Consider the following 7,685-nt stretch of genomic DNA (forward strand, 5'->3'; position numbering starts at 1 on the left):
CTATAAAAATACAAAATATTAGCCAGGTGTGGTGGTGGGAGAATGTAGTCTCAGCTACTCGGGGGGCTGAGGCGGGAGTATGGTGTGAACCCGGGAGATGGAGCTTGCAGTGAGCCGAGATAGCGCCGCTGCACTCCAGCCTGGGTGACGAGCGAGACTCTGTCTCAAAAAAAAAAAAAAAAAAAAGAAGTGGGCTTTCTCTCTGCTGGTGTAGGAAAGCCATGGCAGGAAGGCGGTACCAACAACGCACAACTGCCTGTCCCATGTGGGGTCCCAGACCTCCTGCCTCCCAGATTTCCTGCCCCTTTCCTTTGTAAGTGTGCTCTTTAATTAAGTGTCATCTTTTTAATTGTGTCCAAATGTTCACACGGTCTCAAGTGATGTTGGAGCCACAGCCTGGGGCCAATGCAGGTCCTTCCTCTGGAGCAAAGGGTCTTTGTCACAGTATTTCTCTAAAGCATATCCATCCTGAGTGACACTTATTTTAGAAACAGTTACAATTGGTGAAGCAAGGGTTGAACATTAGAAAATGTCTCTGGATTTCAAAGAAGTTGACCACTATCTATAGGGAACTAGGGATGAGTAACTGCTCTTTAAGTAAATGAGGACAGGCCAGGCAGGGTGGCTCATGCCTGTAACTCCAACACTTCGGAAGGCTGAGGCGGGTGGATCACTTGAGGTCAAGAGTTTGAGACCAGCCTGGCCAACGTGGCAAAACCCCACCTCTACTAAAAATACAAAAATTAGCTGGGCATGGTGGTGCGCACCTGTAATCCCAGCTACTCAGGAGGCTGAGGCAGGAGAATTGCTTGAACCCAGGAGATGAAGGTTGCAGTGAGCCGAGATTATGCCACTGTGCTCCAGCCTGGGCGACAAAGCAAGATTCCATCTCAAACAAAAGTAAATGAGGACAAAATCCCAAAGGCTAGAGCCACCGCCCAGAGCACGCTCAGGATTGAAGTGCCCCTGTGGTTCCCCTCCCACCTGAATGCTCTATTTTAAAATGAAGGTCCAGGACAAGGGGAGAGCATGTCATTACTAAGGCTCAGTGTTAAATAGAGACACTCTTCCACTGATGACAGCCACAATGGGCCACCTGAGCTTTCTTTGCTTTTCCCTGCCATCTGCGTGGTCCTCCACTGCACTTGAACAAGGAGTCCTGAGGGTCTGAGTAACTTGCAGGGATTGCTGTGCTGCCAGGAGGGGGTGAAAGAAGAGACAAGAGCAGCCGACTCCGCTAAAAAGCAAGCCAGGAGAGGGTGGGTATTTAGGAAGCGGGGATTTTTAATTTCAGTAAATTCTGTAATTAAGGAAAAGGGGTGGTGGTGGTAGGGCTCAGGACTGGGTGCTCTGACACTGCCCCTAACGGCAATCACAGTGCTGGCTTTGCTCCTGTGCTGCCGTCCCTCCTCCCTCTCAGCAATAGGAAGAAGACGTGTGCTTTTGATGCATGTGGTGCAGCAGGCCTGGGATGCCACATTTCACACAAGCTTCAGGTAACCCCAGTGCTGCTGGTCCATAGACCACGCTGTGAGTAGCAAGGTCACAAACTCCCCTGAAGGAGGGAAGTAGCTGGGCTGGGTTTCTGAGAGACCCTATTACGAATGAAATACTTTGGACCTCCCTTCTTGAGAACCCACAACAGCTGCTGGGTGTGCTGAAGCCATATTCACCCCACCACAAAGACGAGGTCAGCACCTTTCTCCACACAATGGTATAAGCTTTTGTTTTCATATAAAACCTCAACAGATGAATGAGGCCACTATCAATGATTTCAGAAAGAAAGGCTAAAATAGCAACTATTTTTTTTGACAGAGTCTTGCTCTGTCACCCAGGCTGGAGTGCAGTGGCTCGATCTCCACTCACTGCAACTTCTGACTCCCGGGTTCAAGCAATCTGCTTGCCTCAGCCTCCGGATTAGCTGGGACTACACATACACGCCACACCTGGCTAATTTTTATACTTTCAGTAGAGACAGGGTTTCACCATGTTGGCCAGGCTGGTCTTGAACTCCTGACCTAAAGTGATCCACCTGTCTTTGCCTCCCAAAGTGCTGGGATTACAGATGTGAGCCACGATACCCGGCCCACAAATACCAACTATTCTTTAAACAAAAAATTATTATGTTGGAGGCAAAGTGGCTCATGCTATAATTTCAATACCTTGGGAGGCCAAGGCAGGCAAATTGCTTGAGCCCTGGAGTTGGAGACCAGCCTGGGCAACATGGCGAAACCCTAACTCTACAAAAAGTTTTTTAAAAATTAGCTGGGCATAGTGGCATTCATCTAGTCCCAGCTACTCAGGAAGCTGAGGTGGGAGGATTGCTTGAGCCTGGGAGGTTGAGGTTGCAGTGAGCTGTGATGGCACCACTGCACTCCAGCCTGGGTGACAGAGTGAGACCCTGTCTCAAAAAATATATATATATACACACACACACACACACAAAAATATATACACACACATATATATGTACACACACACACACACACACACACATACACACACACACACTTTGGGAGAGATGTCCCTCATAATTAAACTAGGTTAACACAGATGATTTTATTTAACAGCTGAAATGGTTCTGTTACCTGGGAGCTTGTTTTATATTTAGTTGATCTTGGAGGATCCATCATGAGTCCCCCTAGAAGTGCCCACAGTGACGTGTTCCATGAGTGCTTGATGGAAAACCATACATTTCTAACGCTCTGGTGGCAGGCAGCAGTTATGCGATGGCATGAGGAAAATCCATTTAGTAGAGTTGTCCAAAAGTGCAATGGCCTGGCTCGGTAAGCTGTAAATTATCTGTCCCTGTGAGGGGTAGAAAGTGAGGATGGAGAAGGAAGGAATATGCCAGAGAGGGGTTGAACCAGACGGGCTTCTTCCAGCTGTCAGCTTCATGACTACAGGTACTGTCCACGTCTCCAGGATCCACCTAGGATGCCTCTGATAATGTAACCATGTACCCCCACTTTTCTTGGGCAGTTTATTCCAACAAGTGAGCTGTGGTGCAGGGATTGGACCATGCAGTATCTGTTTGACTTTCAGGGGCTTAGGTCAGCTTGGTGGAGTTCTCTGGGTCCCTCTAGAGAAATATCCAACCCAGCGATGGCCTGCAGAGTCCTGCCCCACCCCTAAAGCACTTACATTCACACAAAATCCTGGAGCTGAATGTTCTCAGCAGGCTTTTTCCTCATAGCCAAAAGCCAGAAACAAATCCAGATGTTCTTCAAGGAGCAAATGGCAAAACACTTGGGGTCATTGTGGAAATGGAGGAAAGCCTTTGGAGAGATGTATAGGAAGAATGAACAGGACTTGGTAATGGATTGTTTATGATGTGGGGGGATACAGGCTGAAGAAACTCTTCTAGAGTCTGGAATGGGGTCCCTAGGTGAGCCGTCACACCATTTATTTAGACAGTAAGCCTGGGTCACAGCCAAGTCAAGGAAGGTGACCTAGACTATAGAGCGGGATCAGTTTTAATATGTAATGTCAAAGAGGCATTTCAGTCTGGAAATCAGCTAGGCAGTTGTGCATATAATTCTGAGTGGAGATAAAATCTGGAGGTTGTAAGAATAGAGTTAATAATTAATGCATTAAAAATCAATTTGGTCACCCAGAGGGCTTGGGGTTCTTTTTTTCCCAGCATACCAATAAAAGAATAACAGAGTCCAGGGGTGAGTTATGATGCACTTCAGATTTTAAATCCCAAGCAGGGGTTGTGAGCGCACTGGCAAAAATTGGGGAGGAGCATTCAGAAGGTAGGACGTTCCAGAAGGAGAAACATCGGTGTCAGAAGCCAGGAGCAAGATGGAAACAAAAGGGAGCCACTTACCTGGACTGCTCCTTGGACGTGGTAAATGGAAAGTGGCCATTAGATTTTCCATCATAGAACTGTCAAAAGACAAAAGTACAGCAGATTTAGTTTAAATATCCTAATTGGCTTTATTTGCTATTCTAGAATCAGGCAACACTTCATTCCGTAAAACAGACTGAGCGTTCCTCCCAGCAGAGCGGGGGAGATGGGCTTCATGGATAGAAAAGGCTGAAGCAGAAACAGAGAATAAAACACGGATTGGTTGCAAAGTTACTTTCCATGTAAACATTAAAGCAGACGGGAGGGACTGCTTATCATGCTGGCTTAACCTGGCCTGTTGGGGATTTGCCTGTTATCTCTCTGTGTCCCGACTTCTCAGAAGGTCAGATCAACAACTTAGTTTTGGTTTGGAAAGATGGAACTTTAGCGCGAGGAACTCCATTCCAGTCTAGTCTTGTTACTGAACTCAACCTGAGTCGGCTTGCCCCGTGTGGTAAAACCAAACACCCACACTGAGGTTTGCAGCAGGAGAAATGAGGGTGTTAACTTGTAGGACACCAAGCAAGGAGAATGGGGTAGCTTACGCTTCAGATCCAACCTCCTGGATGACTTAAAAGCAAGGGATTTTAAAGGCAGGGGAACATTTCAGGAAAGCAGAGGTTACAGGGAAACCATAAATCAATACAGAGGGTATACCTTGGTTTGGACCAAAAAGGTGGAAGCTCTTGAAGCAAGGGACTTACAGGTCATAGGTGGCTTCAGGATTCTTTGATTGCAATTGGTTAAGGAAGGCAGGCTTTGCCTAAAAACTTGGGGTCAGCAGAAAGGAATGTTAAGGTCTGGCTTATGGGCATAACTCTCTCCAGGCCCCTGAGGAAGAACTTTAGAACAAAGAGCAGCTGTCAGAGTGCAGCCCTCAGCTCCAGGTCACCTGAGGTCTCTGTGATGATGGTCAGTATTTTCCATCTGAAGTGGGTCTGGGTTTCTGAAAAGCCATTCAGGGACATATGCTAAGATGTAATCTTTAGTTTCAATAGGGGACCAAACACCTTGTGGCTCTGACTTGCTTGAGTGGCTATTACTTGAAGCTATGATTCCCTCTTGCTTATCAGGCGGCTCATTTACTTCTCAAGGCCAGCTAGGTGCCTGAATTTCCCTTGAAGGAAATCAAGATTTTCCTTTGTGTCCACGCTTGGAGGAGGCCCAGCAGGCCTCTAATAGGGGTCCCTGCTCCATCTCAGTCTGTTGGGCCTAGTGCAGAAGCTCAGTCCAAACCAATGGCCTCCTGTAAATGTATTTTACAGAAGTCAGCAGTGTCCACAGCAAGGGAGAGTTTCTTGAGCAACCTGCTGGGAAATGTAAGAGTGAAATATGGAGGGAATGTCAGGTGAAAACATTGAAAAGATGAATACTGACAATTATTTACAGAGGTCTAACTCTGAAGTGGTTCCAAGAAACTGGGATCTTGAAAAGCAGGTAGTGGAGGGGAAAAATGGATTCCCCTTCCCGTTCTAGATTCTTTGGCTGGGCTAGGAATTAAATTGACATAAGACAGGCTAATAGGAGAAAAACCATTTTAATTACGTCTATATGCACAGGAATCCCACAAAGTATAGACCAGGAGAAGGGCTAGATGAATGAAGCTTAGATAGTGTCCTGAGTTACAGAAAGGAACAGGGGCTTGGGGCTTCTTGGGGATGGGCACAAGTTCTGGGAAGGTGAGGGGAGGCAATGTCTGGTAAATAAAAGGTGTCTTGTTCTGCAAAGAAAAGTCTCTGGGGTGGTGGAAGTTGTCTGGAACCAGCCCTCTTCCTGATACAGATGCTTCACTAATGTAGATTTATTTTATAGTTATAAATTTCTTTTACAAAAGGGCAGCTTTTAAGAGCTACTCCTGTGTCTGCAATTTCTTAGAATAACAGATCAAAATTTGCCTAAGAAGTATATTTTGTGTTCACATATCTGGTTTTGTATTGTCATATTTTGGGGGTGGTGTGTCCTGAGCCCCCACCAGCAAGGACCATGTTAGAGGAATATAATTTTTAATTAACTTTTTTAGAGTTGTTTTGAATTCACAGCTGAAGGAACTTAGTATATTCCATCCCAAAATATGCCACTCTGACATAAAGATTATTTTGAGCTGAAGACAACTGAGACCAAGCAGACACAGGACAAACTCTCTGCCCTGCCCCCATCTACCAGAAGAGCAGGATGGCTCTTACCAGTCCAGAGGTGGCACCAGAAAAATCAACATCACAAGCATGCCAAATCAAGCTTATCAGTCAGCTTCCCCCATATATCTACCTTCCTGCAACTTGTTATCCAAAGAAGCTCAAGGTCCCCTTCCTTTGTCTTTCTACTTCTCTACAAATATATTGCTCTCCCATTAGTGTGCTAATAAGCCCAAGTTCTAACCGCCTTTTTGAGTTATTACTTATCACTGAGCTCTCCCATGTGTATTTGCAATGCAGGAATTAATAAATGCGTTGTTTTCTTTTGTTAACCTGGCTTTCATTGGTCTACATTTGTGGGGCCAAGGCAATAAACCTAAGATGGGTGGAGGAAAGATTTTTTCTACACCTATACAGCAAAATTGAGCTGAGCATGCAGAGAGCTCTCATATGCACCCCTCACCCCCCACCTAGCAACACACACGCAGCCTGCCCTACTGTCCATGTCCCGCATCAGTGGGGCACATTTGTTACTACTGCTAAACCCACACCAACATATCATTATCACCCAAAATCTGTGGTTCACATTAGGGTCACTCTTGGTGTTGTATTGTCAGTGAAAAGAGCCAAACTCTGTAAAATATTTGAAGAGATTTATTCTGAGCCAAATATGAGTGACCCAAGGTACAGTCTCAAGAGGCCCTGAGAACATGTGCCCAAAGCGGTTGGGTTGCAGTTTGGTTTTACACATCTTAAGGAGACATGAAACATTAATCAGTACATGTGAGACGTACATTGATTCAGTCCAGAAAGGTGGGACAGCTTGAAGGCGGTTGGTGGGAGGAAGGCTTCCGGGTCATAGGTGGATTCAAAGATTTTCGGATTGGCAGTTGATTGAAACAGTTATTATCTAAAAACCTGCAATCAATAGTAAGGACTATCTGGGTCAAGATAAGGGGATTGTGGAGACCAAGGTTCTTACCATGTAGATGAAGCCTCATGGGGGTTGCCCTTAGAGACAATAGATGGCAAATATTTCCTATTCAGACTCTTAAAAGGTGCTAGACTTTCAGCAAATCTCTAGAGGCTTGGGAGGGCCTGGAAGGGGAAAGAGTTAGCTATGGTAATAGAGATTCTTTACAGATGCAAATTTTCCCTGTAAGAGACAGCTTTGCAGAGCCATTTCAAAATATGCAAAAAAAATCCTATTTTGGGGTAAAATATTTTTATTTCCTTCTCTATCTGTCATATGATGTTATACAAGAATCAGGTGGGAAAGTAAGCTGTGTTATATATAAGGTTAAATAAAGTCCAACTGTTGAGATGTTATGGTTTACGGGGTATGACTCCCTAGACCCCTTAGATGGGAATTTGGGCAAGAGAGAAAAAATGTCAGTTTAGTCCTCAGTACATTCTGTGAGTTTGAACAGATGTCTAATGCTGTATCCACCATTGTCATATCATACAGAGCAGTTTCAGTCCTGCAAATCCCCTGTGCTCTGCCTGTTCATCCCGCTCTCCCCCAACCCCTGCCAACCACTGCTCTTTTTACTGTCTCCATAGTTTTGCCTTTTCCAGAATGTGACAGAGTTGGAATCTTACAGTATGCAGCCTTTTCAGATTCATTTCTTTCAGTTAGTAATATGCATTTAAGGTTCTTTCATGCAGCTCAATAGTGTTTGGCAGAAACTCAAAGGCAG

The 7,685-nt window shown here is 45.3% G+C and overlaps 1 long non-coding RNA gene across 1 annotated transcript; it reads right to left on the reverse strand.

Annotated features, from left to right (window-relative positions):
* Positions 1-3,401: 3,401 nt before the first annotated feature.
* LOC139359334 (uncharacterized) lies at positions 3,402-7,025 on the reverse strand. Its single transcript, XR_011615259.1, has 3 exons — positions 6,968-7,025; positions 3,833-3,891; positions 3,402-3,557 (listed from the first exon to the last, which is right to left on the reverse strand). It is a non-coding gene; the product is annotated as an uncharacterized lncRNA (long non-coding RNA).
* Positions 7,026-7,685: the final 660 nt, after the last annotated feature.

This window comes from Macaca nemestrina, chromosome 17 (assembly GCF_043159975.1).
Source record: "Macaca nemestrina isolate mMacNem1 chromosome 17, mMacNem.hap1, whole genome shotgun sequence".
In the NCBI taxonomy this organism is placed as follows: Eukaryota; Metazoa; Chordata; class Mammalia; order Primates; family Cercopithecidae; genus Macaca; species Macaca nemestrina.